This window comes from Bufo bufo, chromosome 7 (genome assembly GCF_905171765.1).
Source record: "Bufo bufo chromosome 7, aBufBuf1.1, whole genome shotgun sequence".
Classification (NCBI taxonomy): Eukaryota; Metazoa; Chordata; class Amphibia; order Anura; family Bufonidae; genus Bufo; species Bufo bufo.
Window position 1 is genome coordinate 131015690 of NC_053395.1, and position 20446 is coordinate 131036135.

Consider the following 20446-nt stretch of genomic DNA (forward strand, 5'->3'; position numbering starts at 1 on the left):
ATACTTTTTAATAGATTGGTGAAGTTTGCACCGAGACTTCTTTCAGGGGCTCAGCACTGCACAGTTCCCGGTCGGAGCACTTTTAGCGCCGTTCTCAGTGTCCGAGAGGCCGTGGAGCGGGGCAGGGCGGGCCTTTGGAAGGGGTTTCTTTTGACTTTGGTTCAGGCTAAAGCTTTTGACCGGGTGAACCACGAGTACCTGTGGTCCGTCCTTTTGTGGTACGGTCTGCCGGGGAGGTTTGTGAATTGGCTAAAGGCTTTGTACAAAGGGGCTGAGAGCTTCCCGTTGGTTAATGGTTGGTCAGGACAGCCCTTCGAGGTGACTTCCGGTGTCCGTCAAGGATGTCCCTTAAGCCCCTTGTTGTATGTGTTTGCGATCGATCCCTTCATTAGAAGGGTAGATCGTGGACCATTAGCAGGGGTGGGGATGGAACTGGCGGGGGCAAGGGGGTCGTCTTTGAGGGTGGTAGCGTATGCGGATGATGTCACCATTTTCGCCTCTTCTGGTGAGGAGGTGAGGTGGGTGATGTCGGAAGTGGACCGTTATTCAGAAGTTTCTGGGTCTCAGATCAACCTTGATAAATGCGAAACTCTTTGGTTGGGAGAAGTAGATCCTGCTTTTGATCTCCAGGGCACTCTCCCAGAACTTCAGAAAACTGTCAAAGTTCTCGGCATCAATTTTGGCCAGGATGAGGACTATCATCAGAAAAATTGGGAAGGCAGACTGAAAGACAAAAGGTGGACCGCTGGAAGGGTTGGTCTTTGACCCTCAGGGAAAGGGTTCACCTGTGCAAGGCTTATCTGATCCCGGTACTATTGTACTTGGGCACTGTCTGTGTCCTGCCAAGCTCTCTCTGGGCAATGGTCTACAGCCTGTTTTTCCAGATGTTATGGGGAAACAGGCTGAACCCAGTCAAGAGAGATGTCACTTACCGACCAAGGAGACTAGGTGGGTTGGATATGGTCAACCCAGTGGTATTCCTAACGAATACCTTCTTAAAAGCTAACATTGCGGGGGCCTGGACGTCTTCAGGAATGGCCGCGTGAAGACAGAGCTCCGCCGCCATTAGCTGCTAAAGGAGATTCTCCTGCCACGCCTGCGCAGCACATGGGGAAAAAATTACCGGTCAAGCCCTCCAGCTCATCCCGAACGTCCGTCTGGGTGAATACGACGCTCGACTCTTACCTGAGCCGACCACTTCACACGGCCCCATCTGGCCGCGGCCTGCTTCCACCTCAGGCCTCCGACGTGTGTAGGAGTGAGGAGACGTGCGCACATCCACTGTTAGGTACAAGCTGCAATACAGCCTTAAAGGGACACTGACAGGGCCAATAAGCATATTGAGGTATATATATGGCAGTACAGGTCTTATAATGGGTATTACAATCATCTAAGTATCCCCCCTGTCCACCTTATACATACAGTAAACTTACGTTTTAGAACCTGCTCCAACGGTCTTCAATCTGCCCAAGGGGCGGCGTTTCACCTCTCTTGCGCCCAGCCAGCCTCCCCCAACTGCCGCTTTGAAGCGCCGCCCAGCTCATGAATATTCAGTTTGCTGGGCGGCTTCTGCGGTCCCCGCTCTGAAGCGCTGCGCTTAACAGTGCCCTGCGCATGCGCCGGATCTTGTGAAGTCGGGGACAGTAAGCGCCGCCCAGCGAAGTGAATATTGATGAGCTGGGCGGCGCTTACTGTACCGGACTTCACAAGATCCGGCGCATGCGCTGGGCACTGTTAAGCGCAGCGCTTCAGCGCGGGGACCGCAGAAGCCGCCCAGCAAACTGAATATTCATGAGCTGGGCGGCGCTTCAAAGCGGCAGTTGGGGGAGGCTGGCTGGGCGCAAGAGAGGTGAAACGCCGCCCCTTGGGCAGATTGAAGACCGTTGGAGCAGGTTATAAAACTTAAGTTTACTGTATGTATAAGGTGGACAGGGGGGATACTTAGATGATTGTAATACCCATTATAAGACCTGTACTGCCATATATATACAACAATATGCTTATTGGCCTGTCAGTGTCCCTTTAAAGCTTACCACCTCCTCCCTGTCCCCATCAGCAAAGACTTTCCTGCCCAGTAGCACAGAGGGGGTACTGTTAAGTCCCGCAGAAGCGAGAGTGGGGCTACATTTAACAGGAGATACTGCCGCCATTATGCCGCCAAAATCGGTGACTAAGCAGGCTAAGCAAATGGCCACTCCGTCCCAGAGGCGACGAGACTGGGCCGAATCCTCTGACGACCCTCCTAGCCAAACGCATCATAGAAGGGCAGAGGGAGGAGAAGCTGCTGCCTGGGAGCAGGGGAATGAATGCATGGATGAGGGAGAGGAAGACTCTCTACAACCCACCCAGGGCTCTGCAATTCTTCAACAAACTTTACAGCATCTGCCTACCAAGGAAGATTTTAAAATGCTGGTTACAGAAGTCAGAAACGCCTTCAAATCTGAAATCTCATCTTTGAGGCAGTATCTGAAGCACTTAGCAGATCGCATGGACACTATTGAAATAGATCATGACTAGAGTTGAGCGAACACCTGGATGTTCGGGTTCGAGAAGTTCGGCCGAAGTTCCCGGAAATGTTCGGGTTCGGGATCCGAACCCGATCCGAACTTCGTCCCGAACCCGAACCCCATTGAAGTCAATGGGGACCCGAACTTTTCGGCACTAAAAAGGCTGTAAAACAGCCCAGGAAAGAGCCAGAGGGCTGCAAAAGGCAGCAACATGTAGGTAAATCCCCTGCAAACAAATGTGGATAGGGAAATGAATTAAAATTAAAAAAAAAAATGACCCAATATCAATTGGACAGAGGTCCCATAGCAGAGAATCTGGTTTCACGTCAGCAGAGAATCAGTCTCTTCATGCCATAGCAAAGAATCTGGCTTCATGTCAGCACAGAATCAGTCTCTTCATGCCATAGCAGAGAATCTGGGTTCATGTCAGCACAGAATCAGTCTCTTCATGTCATAGCAGAGAATCAGGCTTCACGTCACCCACCACTGGAACAGGCCACTGTCACATATTTAGGCCCCAGCACCCAGACAGAGGAGAGCGGTCCCGTAACAGAGAATCTGGCCTTATATCAGCGCAGAATCTGTATTCATGTCATAGCAGAGAATCAGGCTTCACGTCACCCACCACTGGAACAGGCCACTGTCACATATTTAGGCCCAGGCACCCAGGCAGAGGAGAGAGGTCCCGTAACAGAGAATCTGGCCTTATGTCAGCGCAGAATCTGTATTCATGTCATAGCAGAGAATCAGGCTTCACGTCACCCACCACTGGAACAGGCCACTGTCACACATTTAGGCCCCGGCACCCAGACAGAGGAGAGCGGTCCCGTAACAGAGAATCTGGCCTTATGTCAGCGCAGAATCTGTATTCATGTCATAGCAGAGAATCAGGCTTCACGTCACCCACCACTGGAACAGGCCACTGTCACACATTTAGGCCCAGGTACCCAGGCAGAGGAGAGAGGTCCCGTAACAGAGAATCTGGCCTGATGTCAGCGCAGAATCTGTCTTCATGTCATAGCAGAGAATCAGGCTTCACGTCACCCACCACTGGAACAGGCCACTGTCACACATTTAGGCCCAGGCACCCAGGCAGAGGAGAGAGGTCCCGTAACAGAGAATCTGGCCTGATGTCAGCACAGAATCTGTCTTCATGTCATAGCAGAGAATCAGGCTTCACGTCACCCACCACTGGAACAGGCCACTGTCACATATTTAGGCCCAGGCACCCAGGCAGAGGAGAGAGGTCGCGTAACAGAGAATCTGGCTTCATGTCAGCACAGAATAAGTCTTCATGTCATAGCAGAGAATCAGGCTTCACGTCACCCACCACTGGAACAGGCCACTGTCACACATTTAGGCCCCGGCACCCAGACAGAGGAGAGGTTCATTCAACTTTGGGTTGCCTCGCAATATAATGGTAAAATGAAATTAAAAATAGTATTGAATGAGGAAGTGCCCTGGAGTAGAATAATATATTGTTAAGGGGAGGTAGTTAATATCTAATCTGCACAAGGGATGGACAGGTCCTGTGGGATCCATGCCTGGTTCATTTTTATGAACGTCAGCTTGTCCACATTGGCTGTAGACAGGCGGCTGCGTTTGTCTGTAATGACGCCCCCTGCCGTGCTGAATACACGTTCAGACAAAACGCTGGCCGCCGGGCAGGCCAGCACCTCCAAGGCATAAAAGGCTAGCTCTGGCCACGTGGACAATTTGGAGACCCAGAAGTTGAATGGGGCCGAACCATCAGTCAGTACGTGGAGGGGTGTGCACAGGTACTGTTCCACCATGTTAGTGAAATGTTGCCTCCTGCTAACACGTTCCGTATCAGGTGGTGGTGCACTTAGCTGTGGCGTGGTGACAAAACTTTTCCACATCTCTGCCATGCTAACCCTGCCCTCAGAGGAGCTGGCCGTGACACAGCTGCATTGGCGACCTCTTGCTCCTCCTCTGCCTTCGCCTTGGGCTTCCACTTGTTCCCCTGTGACATTTGGGAATGCTCTCAGTAGCGCGTCTACCAACGTGCGTTTGTACTCGCGCATCTTCCTATCACGCTCCAGTGCAGGAAGTAAGGTGGGCACATTGTCTTTGTACCGGGGATCCAGCAAGGTGGCAACCCAGTAGTCCGCACACGTTAAAATGTGGGCAACTCTGCTGTCGTTGCGCAGGCACTGCAGCATGTAGTCGCTCATGTGTGCCAGGCTGCCCAGAGGTAAGGACAAGCTGTCCTCTGTGGGAGGCGTATCGTCATCGTCCTGTGTTTCCCCCCAGCCACGCACTAGTGATGGGCCCGAGCTGCTTTGGGTGCCACCCCGCTGTGAACATGCTTCATCCTCATCCTCCTCCACCTCCTCCTCATCCTCGTCCTCCTCGTCCTCCAGTAGTGGGCCCTGTCTGGCCACATTTGTACCTGGCCTCTGGTGTTGCAAAAAACCTCCCTCTGAGTCACTTTGAAGAGACTGGCCTGAAAGTGCTAAAAATGACCCCTCTTCCTCCTCTTCCTCCTGGGCCACCTCCTCTTCCATCATCGCCCTAAGTGTTTTCTCAAGGAGACATAGAAGTGGTATTGTAACGCTGATAACGGCGTCATCGCCACTGGCCATGTTGGTGAAGTACTCGAAACAGCGCAACAGGGCACACAGGTCTCGCATGGAGGCCCAGTCATTGGTGGTGAAGTGTGTCTGATCCGCAGTGCGACTGACCCGTGCGTGCTGCAGCTGAAACTCCACTATGGCCTGCTGCTGCTCGCACAGTCTGTCCAGCATATGCAAGGTGGAGTTCCACCTGGTGGGTACGTCGCATATGAGGCGGTGAGCGGGAAGGCCGAAGTTACGCTGTAGCGCAGACAGGCGAGCAGCGGCAGGGTGTGAACGCCGGAAGCGCGAACAGACGGCCCGCACTTTATGCAGCAGCTCTGACATGTCGGGGTAGTTGCGAATGAACTTCTGCACCACCAAATTCAGCACATGCGCCAGGCAAGGGATGTGCGTCAAACCGGCTAGTCCCAGAGCTGCAACGAGATTTCGCCCATTATCGCACACCACCAGGCCGGGCTTGAGGCTCACCAGCAGCAACCACTCATCGGTCTGTTGTTCTATACCCCGCCACAACTCCTGTGCGGTGTGGGGCCTGTCCCCCAAACATATGAGTTTCAGAATGGCCTGCTGACGTTTACCCCGGGCTGTGCTGAAGTTGGTGGTGAAGGTGTGTGGCTGACTGGAAGAGCAGGTGGAAGAAGAGGAGGAGGAAGCTGAGTAGGAGGAGGAGGAGACAGGAGGCAAAGAATGTTGCCCTGCGATCCTTGGCGGCGGAAGGACGTGCGCCAAACAGCTCTCCGCCTGGGGCCCAGCCGCCACTACATTTACCCAGTGTGCAGTTAGGGAGATATAGCGTCCCTGGCCGTGCTTACTGGTCCACGTATCTGTGGTTAGGTGGACCTTGCCACAGATGGCGTTGCGCAGTGCACACTTGATTTTATCGGACACTTGGTTGTACAGGGAAGGCACGGCTCTCTTGGAGAAGTAGTGGCGGCTGGGAACAACATACTGTGGGACAGCAAGTGACATGAGCTGTTTGAAGCTGTGTGTGTCCACCAGCCTAAATGACAGCATTTCATAGGCCAGTAGTTTAGAAATGCTGGCATTCAGGGCCAGGGATCGAGGGTGGCTAGGTGGGAATTTACGCTTTCTCTCAAATGTTTGTGAGATGGAGAGCTGAACGCTGCCGTGTGACATGGTTGAGATGCTTGGTGACGCAGGTGGTGGTGTTGGTGGTACATCCCATGTTTGCTGGGCGGCAGGTGCCAACGTTTCTCCAGAGGCAGAGGAAGAGGCAGAGGCGGCGGCAGCAGCAGCAGAAGAGGCCGAGGCAGCAGCAGAAGAGGCCGAGGCGGCAGCAGCAGAAGAGGCAGCAGGGGGAGCCTGAGTGACTTCCTTGTTTTTAAGGTGTTTACTCCACTGCAGTTCATGCTTTGCATGCAGGTGCCTGGTCATGCAGGTTGTACTAAGGTTCAGAACGTTAATGCCTCGCTTCAGGCTCTGTTGGCACAGCGTGCAAACCACTCGGGTCTTGTCGTCAGCACATTGTTTGAAGAAGTGCCATGCCAGGGAACTCCTTGAAGCTGCCTTTGGGGTGCTCGGTCCCAGATGGCGGCGGTCAGTAGCAGGCGAAGTCTCTTGGCGGCGGGTGTTCTGATTTTGCCCACTGCTCCCTCTTTTGCTACGCTGTTGGCTCGGTCTCACTACTGACTCTTCCTCCGAACTGTGAAAGTCAGTGGCACGACCTTCATTCCATTTGGGGTCTAGGACCTCATCGTCCCCTGCATCGTCTTCCACCCAGTCTTGACCCCTGACCTCCTGTTCAGTCTGCACACTGCAGAAAGACGCAGCAGTTGGCACCTGTGTTTCGTCATCATCAGAGACGTGCTGAGGTGGTATTTCCATGTCCTCATCATCAGGAAAAATAAGTGGTTGTGCGTTAGTGCATTCTATCTCTTCCACCCCTCTGGAAGGGCTAGGTGGATGCCCTTGGGAAACCCTGGCAGCAGAGTCTTCAAACAGCATAAGAGACTGCTGCATAACTTGAGGCTCAGACAGTTTCCCTGATATGCATGGGGGTGATGTGACAGACCGATGGGCTTGGTTTTCATGCGCCATCTGTGCGCTTTCTGCAGAAGACTGGGTGGGAGATAATGTGAACGTGCTGGATCCACTGTCGGCCACCCAATTGACTAATGCCTGCACCTGCTCAGGCCTTACCATCCTTAGAACGGCATTGGGCCCCACCAAATATCGCTGTAAATTCTGCTGGCTACTGGGACCTGAGGTAGTTGGTTCACTAGGACGTGTGGCTGTGGCAGAACGGCCACGTCCTCTCCCAGCACCAGAGGGTACATTAACACCACCACGACCATGTCCACGTCCGCGTCCCTTATTAGATGTTCCTCATTGTTCCCGTTCACAACAATTTTGAGAATGGCAAATTTGGGAATGCTTTTTCAACCCAGAACAAAAAGTCTGCTTTTACGGTCACTACAAATAACTTGACCAGCTAAAACTGTGCAGATTTGGTTGAATAGAGATGTGAGACCTGTTTTTTTTTTGCGCTGTGTGACAGTTATAGGTTTAATCACAGAATGACACTTCTATCAGCACGCTAGCGTGTGTCTTAGGTTTTTCTGAATCACACTATCAATACCTTCAATGTAAGATTTTCTTTTTGGGATAGATTTCAAGTAGGCCTCAAATACCACAAACTAGTTATTTTAAGAATGGGAAATTTGGGAATGCTTTTTCAACCCAGAACAAAAAGTCTGCTTTTACGGTCACTACAAATAACTTGACCAGCTAAAACTGTGCAGATTTGGTTGAATAGAGATGTGAGACCTGTTTTTTTTTGCGCTGTGTGACAGTTATAGCTTTAATCACAGAATGACACTTCTATCAGCACGCTAGCGTGTGTCTTAGGTTTTTCTGAATGATACTATCAATAACTTTAATGGAAGATTTTCTTTTTGGGATAGATTTCAAGTAGGCCTCAAATACCACAAACTAGTAATTTTGAGAATGGCAAATTTGGGAATGCTTTTTCAACCCAGAACAAAAAGTCTGCTTTTACGGTCACTACAAATAACTTGACCAGCTAAAACTGTGCAGATTTGGTTGAATAGAGATGTGAGACCTGTTTTTTTTTTTGCGCTGTGTGACAGTTATAGGTTTAATCACAGAATGACACTTCTATCAGCACGCTAGCGTGTGTCTTAGGTTTTTCTGAATCACACTATCAATACCTTCAATGTAAGATTTTCTTTTTGGGATAGATTTCAAGTAGGCCTCAAATACCACAAACTAGTTATTTTCAGAATAGCAAATTTGGGAATGCTTTTTTAACCCAGAACAAAAAGTCTGCTTTTACGGTCACTACAAATAACTTGACCAGCTAAAACTGTGCAGATTTGGTTGAATAGAGATGTGAGACCTGTTTTTTTTTGCGCTGTGTGACAGTTATAGGTTTAATCACAGAATGACACTTCTATCAGCACGCTAGCGTGTGTCTTAGGTTTTTCTGAATCACACTATCAATACCTTCAGTGTAAGATTTTCTTTTTGGGATAGATTTCAAGTAGGCCTCAAATACCACAAACTAGTTATTTTCAGAATGGCAAATTTGGGAATGCTTTTTCAACCCAGAACAAAAAGTCTGCTTTTACGGTCACTACAAATAACTTGACCAGCTAAAACTGTGCAGATTTGGTTGAATAGAGATGTGAGACCTGTTTTTTTTTGCGCTGTGTGACAGTTATAGGTTTAATCACAGAATGACACTTCTATCAGCACGCTAGCGTGTGTCTTAGGTTTTTCTGAATGACACTATCAATACCTTCAATGTAAGATTTTCTTTTTGGGATAGATTTCAAGTAGGCCTCAAATACCACAAACTAGTTCTTTTCAGAATGGCAAATTTTGGAATGCTTTTTCAACCCAGAACAAAAAGTCTGCTTTTACGGTCACTACAAATTACTTGACCAGCTAAAACTGTGCAGATTTGGTTGAATAGAGATGTGAGACCTGTTTTTCTTTTGCGCTGTGTGACAGTTATAGGTTTAATCACAGAATGACACTTCTATCAGCACGCTAGCGTGTGTCTTAGGTTTTTCTGAATGACACTATCAATACCTTCAATGTAAGATTTTCTTTTTGGGATAGATTTCAAGTAGGCCTCAAATACCACAAACTAGTTCTTTTCAGAATGGGAAATTTGGGAATGCTTTTTCAACCCAGAACAAAAAGTCTGCTTTTACGGTCACTACAAATAACTTGACCAGCTAAAACTGTGCAGATTTGGTTGAATAGAAATGTCAGGTCTATTTTTTAGGCGCTGGGTGACAGGCTCAACTTGCCCCTGATGTAATATATGGCCAAAAAATAACCACACTGTTGATGGTTAAATGCACTTGGGTGACACAGGCTCAGCCTGCAGCTGATGTAGGATATAGCACAAAATAACCACACTATCGATGGTTAAATACACTTGGTGATAGCTCGTGCTGGCGCACCACAAGTCACAAAATGGCCGCCGATCACCCCAGAAAAAAAGTGATCTAAAAACGCTCTGGGCAGCCTCAAAAAAGTGAGCAAGTCAATAATAGCACTTCAATGATCCACAGCTGCAGATCGATCACAGAATCAAGTCTTTTGGGGGAGTTAATCTGCCTAATCTCGCCCTAACGTCGCAGCTGCAACCTCTCCCTATACTGATCATAGCAGAGTGACGTGCGGCGCTACGTGACTCCAGCTTAAATAGAGGCTGGGTCACATGGTGCACTGGCCAATCACAGCCATGCCAATAGTAGGCATGGCTGTGATGGCCTCTTGGGCCAAGTAGTATGACGCTTGTTGATTGGCTGCTTTGCAGCCTTTCAAAAAGCGCCAAGAAAGCGCCGAACACCGAACCCGAACACAGACTTTTACGAAAATGTTCGGGTTCGGGTCCGTGTCACGGACACCCCAAAATTCGGTACGAACCCGAACTATACAGTTCGGGTTCGCTCATCCCTAATCATGACGACACCTGTAAAAGTGTTGCACATCTACAATCTGTTATTGCTTCTCAGTCCCAAGTCATTAGGGACAATGCGCGCCACTTGGAACACTTGGACAACAGAGGACACAGAAATAACATCCGTGTACGGGGTTTGCCTGAGTCCACTGCTGAGGAAAATCTGCAGGAAATGTTATGTGAGCTTTTCAACACTTTATTAGGCATTCAACCACCCCAGCCTATCAAGTTAGATCGAGCTCATAGAGCATTGCGGCCTAAGTCCTCTTCCTCGCAGCCTAGAGATGTCATCTGCTGCATACATGATTTCCAGATGAAGGAATGCATCATGTCTAAAGCCAGGGAATTACGCTCCATTGACTTTCATGGCACTTCTGTTCATTTGTACCAAGATCTCTCTTGGTGGACACTTCAGAAAAGAAGAATTTTACAGCCTCTACTGCAACTGCTGAAGGAAAAGAGGACGCCCTATAGATGGGGATTCCCATTTGCATTAATAGTTACAAAAAATGGCAGGTCCTCCATCCTGCGCCAGCATGTAGACCTTCCTGATTTTTGTGCAACTTTGGGCATTGAGATTCCATCCATCACGGACTGGGAACTACCGGATCCACAGCCTGCCCTGGGTCCGATCTGGCAACCTGCCAAACAAAAGAGAAGAAGATCATCCCCTGCTGGAGGGACCCCTTCACGTGAGCCACAAGATGATCCTCCCTGATTGCTGCATGGACGTCATCTGCTCAATTTATATCTCCTGATGTTTTTATTCGCCTTGAGGCGGCGGCCTTATGGTTCTTTGTTTAAGATCCTATGATAGTAGAATTGTTTTTTTGTTCAATTCTTTGGTTCCTTCAAGTTCTTATAGGCTCTGAAACCTGGCCCATCCTGTGCCTGTCCAGTCATGCATCCACTAAGCAGACCAGTAGTTTCGCCCTCTCCCTCCCACTTCTGTTGGCTGGGATGGAGGGATGGCAGTTTGCTGACATTATCATTACTAGTTGTTACTTACTGATCTGTATCTGGGTGACAGCACCCAATGTTCTGATACTACATGGTGTATCTTTAATGTTTGTATGGTCTTGTGTCTCCCCCCCCCCCCTCCTTCTTGTGTCTTTTTTCTGTGTTTTTTATATTCAGGTCTCCAGAGTTCGACCCACAAATGACTGAACGCATTAAAGTGTTTTCATCCATATTACCCTCCTTGAAAAGGATCTATGACAGCCGCATAGCAAGTATATTTATCCCATGTTTTAAAGATGATTAAGTATGTCTCGCTTAATGTAAAAGGCCTTAACTCTAATGTGAAGAGACGCTTGGCACTTACTGAGTGCAAGTCTCAAAGAGCTGACATAGTTTTTCTACAGGAGACCCACTTTGACCACCAGGGCTCTTTCAAATTTGCGCAATATTTATTCCCTCGTATATATTCTGCTACATCTGGGAGGAAATCGGCAGGTGTTGCCATTCTCATATCAGCCGATTGCCCCTTGCAAGTGGAAGACGCCATTATTGACCCTGCTGGCAGGTATATTATACTAAAGGCCACACTCAATGGCAGTCCACATGTACTGTGCAATCTATACGCCCTGAATACTGCTCAAATTCCCTTCCTTAACAAGGTGTTTTTGAAATTATCTAGGTTACTCCCAGCTGCTTTACTAATAGGGGGAGACTTTAATCTCTCTTTTTCCGAACGCTTAGATAGATTAACCCTCCAGAATAGACCGCCCACTAGAGATCAATGTCGAAACTCGCGTCTTTTTAGGCGCCTCATTCGAAAATTCAAACTGTACGACCTGTGGAGAATTAACTATCCCACTGCAAAAACATTTTCTTTTTTCTCCCATCCACATAATACACATTCCCGTATAGATTATTTTTTTGGTAATGTCCCAATTTTAAGGATGCTTGCAGATGCTGACATCGGGCCTATATCATGGTCTGACCATGCCCCAGTTTCAATTACCATTAAAACTTCAGGATACCACTCTAGGATTTGCCATTGGCGGCTTAATGAGTCCTTCTTGCATCAACTGCTGCTTAGGCAAGAGCTACGTGACAGCCTCGCAGAGTATTTTACCTTAAACCAGTCCTCTGGCCCCCCTATAAGGCAGTCTTAAGAGGCACCTGTATAGCTATGGGATCTCGATTAAAAAAAGACCGTACTATGCAGCAACACACCATCACCTCACAGCTGAAGGACTTAGAGCGAATGCTAGAATCCCGATGCTCGCGACCTCTGCTTAGACGCATTACTATCCTACGTGCCAGATTGAGGGAGCTAATGTTTTATAAAACTGAGAAAAAATTACTGTACTCGCGACAAAGATTTTATATGTGGGGGAATAAGCCCAGGGCTTTTTTTCTGGCGGAACGCACCGGAACGGCGTTCCGCCACCTTTTGACATCGCAGCCTGCGATGTATCAGCGGGGAGGGACTGGGAGGAGGAGCTGGGGGCCGGTGCGTTCACTGTGCTCCGGCCCCCAGCTCCAGTAGAGACTTATAAAATGTGTAATTAAATGAATAATGATTCCTGCTGCCCCTCAGTAAGATAACTTTCAATATATTGTACTCACAGCCGGCTACTGTTATCGTAATGCAGGCGGCCGGGCAGACGAGCGGCAGCGTCACTGACTGACGTCACCTGCCTGGGCCGCCTGCTTTATTCATAAAGTAGGCGGCGCACGCACGTGACGTCAGTCAGTGACGCTGCCGCTCGTCTGCCCGGCCGCCTGCATTACGATAACAGTAGCCGGCTGTGAGTACAATATATTGAAAGTTATCTTACTGAGGGGCAGCAGGAATCATTATTCATTTAATTACACATTTTATAAGTCTCTACTGGAGCGGCAATGGGGGGTCTGTGGATGACACTGTTATGGGGTGGGGGGGGTCTGTGGATGGCACTGTTATGGGGTGGGGGGGTCTGTGGATGGCACTGTTAAGGGGGGTCTGTGGATAGCACTGTTAAGGAGGGGGGGTCTGTGGATGGCACTGTTATGGGGTGGGGGGTCTGCGGATGGCACTGTTATGGGGTGGGTTGGTGTCTGTGGATGGCACTGTTATGGGGTGGGGGGGTCTGTGGATGGCACTGTTATGGGGTGGGGGGGTTTGTGGATGGCACTGTTATGGGGTGGGGGGGGTCTGTGGATGGCACTGTTAAAGAGGGGGGGTCTGTGGATGCACTGTTATGGGGTGGGGGGTCTGTGGATGGCACTGTATGGGGTGGGTGGGTGTCTGTGGATGGCACTGTTATGGGGTGGCGGGGGTCTGTGGATTGCACTGTTATGGGGTGGGGGGGTCTGTGGATGGCACTGTTATAGGATGGGGGGGGTCTGTGGATGGCACTGTTATAGGATGGGGGATCTGTGGATGCCATCCCCAGATCCTCCACCCCATAACAGTGCGATCCTCAGATCCCCCCATTAACAGATTAACAGTGCCATCCCCAGATTCCCCATTAACAGTGCCATCCCCATCTGGGGGGTTTCTTTGCTGGGCTGGACTTTTATCCCCCCCCCCCCCCAAATTTTACTTGCGGTCCTAGGGTTGGGTAGAGGGGGCGGTCCTAGGGGTGGGTAGGGGGCGGTCTTAGGGGCGGGTAGGGGCGGTCCTAGGGTTGGGTAGGGGCATGGCCAGGGCAGGGGGGGTGAGTTCCACCACCTTTTCTCTGAGAAAAAAAGCCCTGAATAAGCCACACACCCTCTTGGCTCGACAGCTTCGGGAGTCTGGCACTACAAATACTCCGACTGCTATGAGGCGAAGTGACGGTGCAATAGTATATGATGCAGAGGTCATCTCTAAATTATTCCATGACTATTACAGGGCGCTTTACTCTATCCCCCAACAACTCCCATCTGACCCGGGGCGAAGTCGGCTCCTTCTGGATTCCTTTCTTTCTAAATGCAATCTTCCTCAGTTGTCTGGAGAAGCTCTTGCCTCATTGAACACTCCTATTACTGTAGAGGAGTTGCAGGAAGTACTGAAACAATTGCCCAATAATAAAGCCCCTGGGCCAGATGGTCTGCCATACATTTATTATACAACATTTTCCGACATTCTTCTACCGCATATGACACTATTGTTCAACTCTTTTTTACAAGGGTCCCCAATACCCACTTCAATGTCGCACTCCTATATAACTTTGATACCTAAACCAGGTAAAGACCCCCTAGAATGTGGAAATTACAGACCCATTGCACTTCTCAATTCGGATTTGAAAATTTTCACGAAAACTTTGGCTAATCGACTCTCAGACTGGTTACCCCAACTGATCCATAAAGATCAAGTGGGCTTTGTCCGAGACCGACAGGGCGGAGACAATACAAGGCGGACGATTGATCTAATAGACATCGTGAATAGACGCCGGGACTCAGCTCTATTGCTAAGTCTTGACGCGGAGAAAGCGTTTGATCGCTTAGGGTGGCCTTTTATGTTCTCTGCCATGGAGGCCTTTGGTTTGAGAGGCCCTTTCCTTACAGCCCTCCATGTCCTTTATGCCCAACCCACAGCGACGGTGAAAATGAAGCATGCCCATTCCTTACCTTTCCCTATAAAAAATGGTACGCGTCAAGGATGTCCGCTATCCCCTTTGCTTTTTGTTCTTTGCATAGAACCCTTGGCGGCGGCCATACGTTCTCACCCTGATATCCATGGGATTAAAGTGAATGCGGTTGAATTCAAACTCTCACTATTTGCTGACGATATTTTACTAAAATTAACTGACTTGCATATCTCGCTCCCCAACCTTTTTAAATTACTAGAGACTTATGGTAGATTGTCTGGTTATAAAATTAATGCCACAAAAACGGAAGCTCTTCCCCTTAACCTTCCTCCTGATAATTTGACCACCTTAAAATCTAGCTTTCACTTTCAATGGACGGAAAACTCGCTGAGGTATTTGGGGGTAAAATTAACCCCTACATACTCCTCGTTATACGCTCAAAATTTTCCATCTATGTTCCGAGAACTCAAAACCTTGCTGATTAAATGGATGCCTCTTCCCATCTCCCTATTGGGCCGTATAGCGTCAGTCAAGATGAATATTTTGCCTAAATTACTGTATTTGTTTGAAACTCTCCCAATTCCTGTTCCAGAGAAGGAGCTGCGCAATTTTCAGTCATGTATGCTTAAGTTCATCTGGAATGGGAAGAGGCATCGCATAGCTTGCTCAATTTTAATGTCTCCTAAAACTCAAGGAGGGCTAGCAGTCCCAGATATTAAAAAATATTACTGGGCTACACACCTTAGAAGATTGCCAGCCTGGTCCAACATATATGCGTATTCTAGATGGATGGAAATAGAGAAGTTGTGGATAGCCCCTGTGCATCCGAATTCACTCATCTGGTATTCTCCGCAGCCCTCGCTTAGACCAGAGCTATTAGGCCCCATGTCTTTTACCTGTAACATATGGTCGAGATGTAACAGACTGTTTTCACTTGCGTCGGAAAAATCTTCAATGATCTCCTTTCTGTCTAATCCATTATTTACGTTAGGAATGCACACAGCCTTTCTTAAAACATGGTTTCCCAAGAAACTGTTCAGATTTGCAGATGTTGTAAACTATAAGTCTCTGGGCTTTTTATCATTTGATGAGATACGATCCTTGCATCAACTGCCGGAGTCTTCTAGGTTTCAATATATACAGATATGCCATTTTTTTTTTCAGACCTCTTTCACTCAATGAAAGTGTCAACCCCTACACCATTTGAGAATCTGTGTAAGCTGACAGTTACAACGCGGGGTCTCATCTCAGATATTTATCTTATCCTATCATCCTCCTCTGTTATTCACTCCTATATGACTAAATGGGAAACAATTCTTGGCTACCCTATAGCGCATGCAGAGTGGAAACAGATATGGGAACGGGCAGCGAAGTCGTCTTCATGTATTACGCATAGGGAAAACACATATAAAGTGCTTATGTTTTGGTATCATACACCACAGCTATTACAGCACTTTAGCCAAGATATCTCTGATAGATGTTGGAGATGTATGACAGGCGAGGGGACTCATATTCATATTTTTTGGGAATGTCCTGTGACTGAGCCTTTTTTCGAGAATGGTGGGGTCGGTCCTCTTTCAACTCCTCGCAATTCAATTTCCTTTTACACCTCTTTTTTACTTATTGAATATGCCAAAAATGTCATTAAAGAAACATTTCCTGCTTCTAGTCCTTCAGGTGTTAACGGCGGCTAGACGCCTAATTGCGGGGTTTTGGTTGGGAACAAACGCGCCTACTCGAATGGACCTCATCCACAGTGTGATAGAGGTTAGAAAAATGGAATACCTAACTGCATGCATTACTAATTCAGTTGATAGATTTACAAAAGTCTGGCAGACATGGGATGACATCATTTACAATAAGGGCCCTCTGAACATTAGTTTTTCTTTCCCCCCTTTTTTCTCTCTCCCCTCATGTGTCGTGTCGTTGTCATTATTTTATGTTTTTCTGGTGCCAACTCTCACTGTGACCATTGGCTTCTGATACAGAATGTATGTTTTATATACCAATATACATTCTTGATATTGATGATATGCAATATGACATTGTACCTGTATTACTTTTCATTGATATGCAATATGACATTGTACCTGTATTACTTTTCATTGATAAAAATTAATAAAATAAACAATTATAAAAAAAAAAAAAGCTAACATTGCAATCCTCTGGATGGAGAGGGCTCCTTGGTGGGTGAATTCCTGTAGGGAATGGTTTCGGCCCTTCTTCCAGGAATGGGAGACAGGAGGGCGTGTGAAAGACCTACGCTCGTCAAGGCAGAGATATTTCCCGGCTTATGTTGCCCCGGTCCTGAGAATTATAAAGCGATGGGGACTCGGGAGGGGAGAGATAGAGACCAAGTCGAGGTTCGACCTTGATTTTAAGGTCCTGTCTACCTTCTTCCAGCCTCCGTTGACCTTGAGGGATTGCCCAAGTCGGGATCTAGAGGGCGGGTTGACTTTATTAAATTCGGTGAGGATCCCGTTGAAAGTTTGGGATGTGGCTTGGCGTTGCTTCCATGGTAAGCTATATGTAAGGGATAATGTGAAGTGTAGAAACTCTGAGGAAAGGGGTTGTCCCCGGGAGGAGTGCGGTGCTGTGCTAGAAAGTATGGACCATTTCTTGCTTCACTGTCCTTTTAATATAGAGGTCTACAAAAGGGTGGGGATTTCCATCAGTTGGCCTAGGCTGGCTGCCCTATCCTATGCAGAGTGGGCCTATGGTGCGTTCAAAGACTTAGGTGGACGGGACCGTAGCACTTTATTCCTAGTTAGCGCAGTGGTCAGTTATCACATTTGGGGAGCAAGGTGTCTAGTGTCGACGAGTTCTAAAGTCCTCCCAGTGGAGACGGTATATAGGAACATCATGGGTGACCTGGATAAAGTGCGCTCCCTTGAGAACGAAAGGTTGGGTGGCCCTAAAGTCTCTCATCTGTGGAGGGGCTTTTGTTTCAGGGTACACTAACCGAGTAACTCTCAGCTCTGGTGGTGGGCTGGCATGACACTAATAGATTTTTGTTTTGTTTTATGATAAAGCAGGATGGTTTGGTTTACAGGCACTAAACCATAGCTGAAAAGTCTAATCTTGTGTCATGTATCATGTATTATATGATAAGTATATTGTATATGTGTAAGTTGACTATTTAGGGACTTAATGTTTTGGGGCTAGTCAGGTTGGGAGGGGGGAATGGGGGGGGTATGTGTGTATATATATATATATATATATATATATATATATATATATGTGTGTGTGTGTGTGTGTGTATAATAATAAAAAAATTAAAATAATATAAAATAAAAAAAAATTATCTTTTTTTTCCTTACAAACTGGTCAGCCCCAGTCCGACTGGGGAGAACTATGGAACTGGAGAAGCTCGGGGTTATCCTCTTGAACTTCTGTGGGAGACCGGTTTGGTGTGTTATGTGGGGACGGGTGATGGGTTATAAGTTAGATTTAGGGTTGTGGATAGGTCTTGTATATATTGTATATTGTATATATTGTTGTCTTTTAATTTATTCTTTAGTTTTGTCTCAGTCATCTAAATATGTTGATCTGTAAATATGTAAATAGTGTATGGATGTGCATGAATGGGTACTATGAATGTAGAAGGGGGTGTGGGGTGGGAGTCTGGCCGGGTTAAGTCCTTCTTTGGGAATAGTCATGGTATTGTTTTGTTACGATTTAAAATAAAAAGTCCTGACACACACAGGCTTGCAAATGTGATTAGATCACAGAAAAATATTAAATAGAATTTTTTTTTATCTGCGAGGTATTTGTGAGTGAGTGACACCCTGTAACGGTATAAGTGGAGGCCTAGCCACTAGCCAGTGGCCACAATACAGTCTGTGTGGGCCTAACACACTGGCTTGCAACTGTGATTATATCACAGAAAAATATTAAATATAATTTTTATTTATCTGCGAGGTATTTGTGAGTGAGTGACACCCTGTAACGGTATAAGTGGAGGCCTAGCCACTAGCCAGTGGCCACAATACAGTCTGTGTAGGCCTGACACACACTGGCTTGCAACTGTGATTATATCACAGAAAAATATTAAATATAATTTTTATTTATCTGCGAGGTATTTGTGAGTGAGTGACACCCTGTAACGGTATAAGTGGAGGCCTAGCCACTAGCCAGTGGCCACAATACAGTCTGTGTGGGCCTGACATACACTGGCTTGCAAATGTGATTAGATCGCAGAAAAATCTTAAATAGAATTTTTTTATCTGAAAGGTATTTAAGTGAGTGACACCCTGTAACGGTATAAGTGGAGGCCTAGCCAGTGGCCACAATACAGTCTGTGTGGGCCTGACACACACGGGCTTGCAAATGTAATTAGATCACAGAAAAATATTAAATAGAATTTTTATTTATCTGCGAGGTATTTGTGAGTGAGTGACACCCTGTAACGGTAAAAGTGGAGGCCTAGCCACTAGCCAGTGGCCACAATACAGTCTGTGTGGGCCTGACACACACATGCTTGCAAATGTGATTAGATCACAGAAAAATATTACAAACCGGATTCCAAAAAAGTTGGGACACTAAACAAATTGTGAATAAAAACTGAATGCAATGATATGGAGATGGCAAATGTCAATATTTTATTTGTAATAGAACGTAGATGACAGATCAAACGTTTAATCCGAGTAAATGTATCATTTTAAAGGAAAAATACGTTGATTCCAATTTTCACGGTGTCAACAAATCCCCAAAAAGTTGGGACAAGTAGCAATAAGAGGCTGGAAAAAGTAAATTTGAGCATAACGAAGAGCTGGAAGACCAATTAACACTAACTAGGTCAATTGGCAACATGATTGGGTATAAAAAGAGCTTCTCAGAGTGGCAGTGTCTCTCAGAAGCCAAGATGGGTAGAGGATCACCAATTCCCACAATGTTGCGCAGAAAGATAGTGGAGCAATATCAGAAAGGTGTTACCCAGCGAAAAATTGCAAAGACTTTGCATCTATCATCATCATCAACTGTGCATAACATCATCCGAAGATTCAGAGAATCTGGAACAATCTCTGTGCGTAAGGGTCAAGGCCATAAAACCATACTGGATTCCCGTGATCTCCGGGCCCTTAAACGACATTGCAACACAAACAGGAATGCTACTGTAAAGGAAATCACAGAATGGGCTCAGGAATACTTCCAGAAACCATTGTCAGTGAACACAATCCACCGTGCCATCCGCCATTGCCAGCTGAAACTCTACAGTGCAAAGAAGAAGCTATTTCTAAGCAAGATCCACGAGCTCAGGCGTTTTCACTGGGCCAGGGATCATTTAAAATGGAGTGTGGCAAAATGGAAGACTGTTCTGTGGTCAGACGAGTCACGATTCGAAGTTCTTTTTGGAAATCTGGGACGCCATGTCATCCGGACCAAAGAGGACAAGGACAACCCAAGTTGTTATCAACGCTCAGTTCAGAAGCCTGCATCTCTGATGGTATAGGGTTGCATGAGTGCGTGTGGCATGGGCAGCTTGCATGTCTGGAAAGGCACCATCAATGCAGAAAAATATATTCAGGTTCTAGAACAACATATGCTCCCATCCAGACGTCATCTCTTTCAGGGAAGACCCTGTATTTTTCAACAAGATAATGCCAGACCACATTCTGCATCAATCACAACATCATGGCTGCGTAGGAGAAGGATCCGGGTACTGAAATGGCCAGTCTGCAGTCCAGATCTTTCACCTATAGAGAACATTTGGCGCATCATAAAGAGGAAGGTGCAACAAAGAAGGCCCAAGACGATTGAACAGTTAGAGGCCTGTATTAGACAAGAATGGGAGAGCATTCCTATTTCTAAACTTGAGAAACTGGTCTTCTCGGTCCCCAGACGTCTGTTGAGTGTTGTAAGAAGGGGAGATGC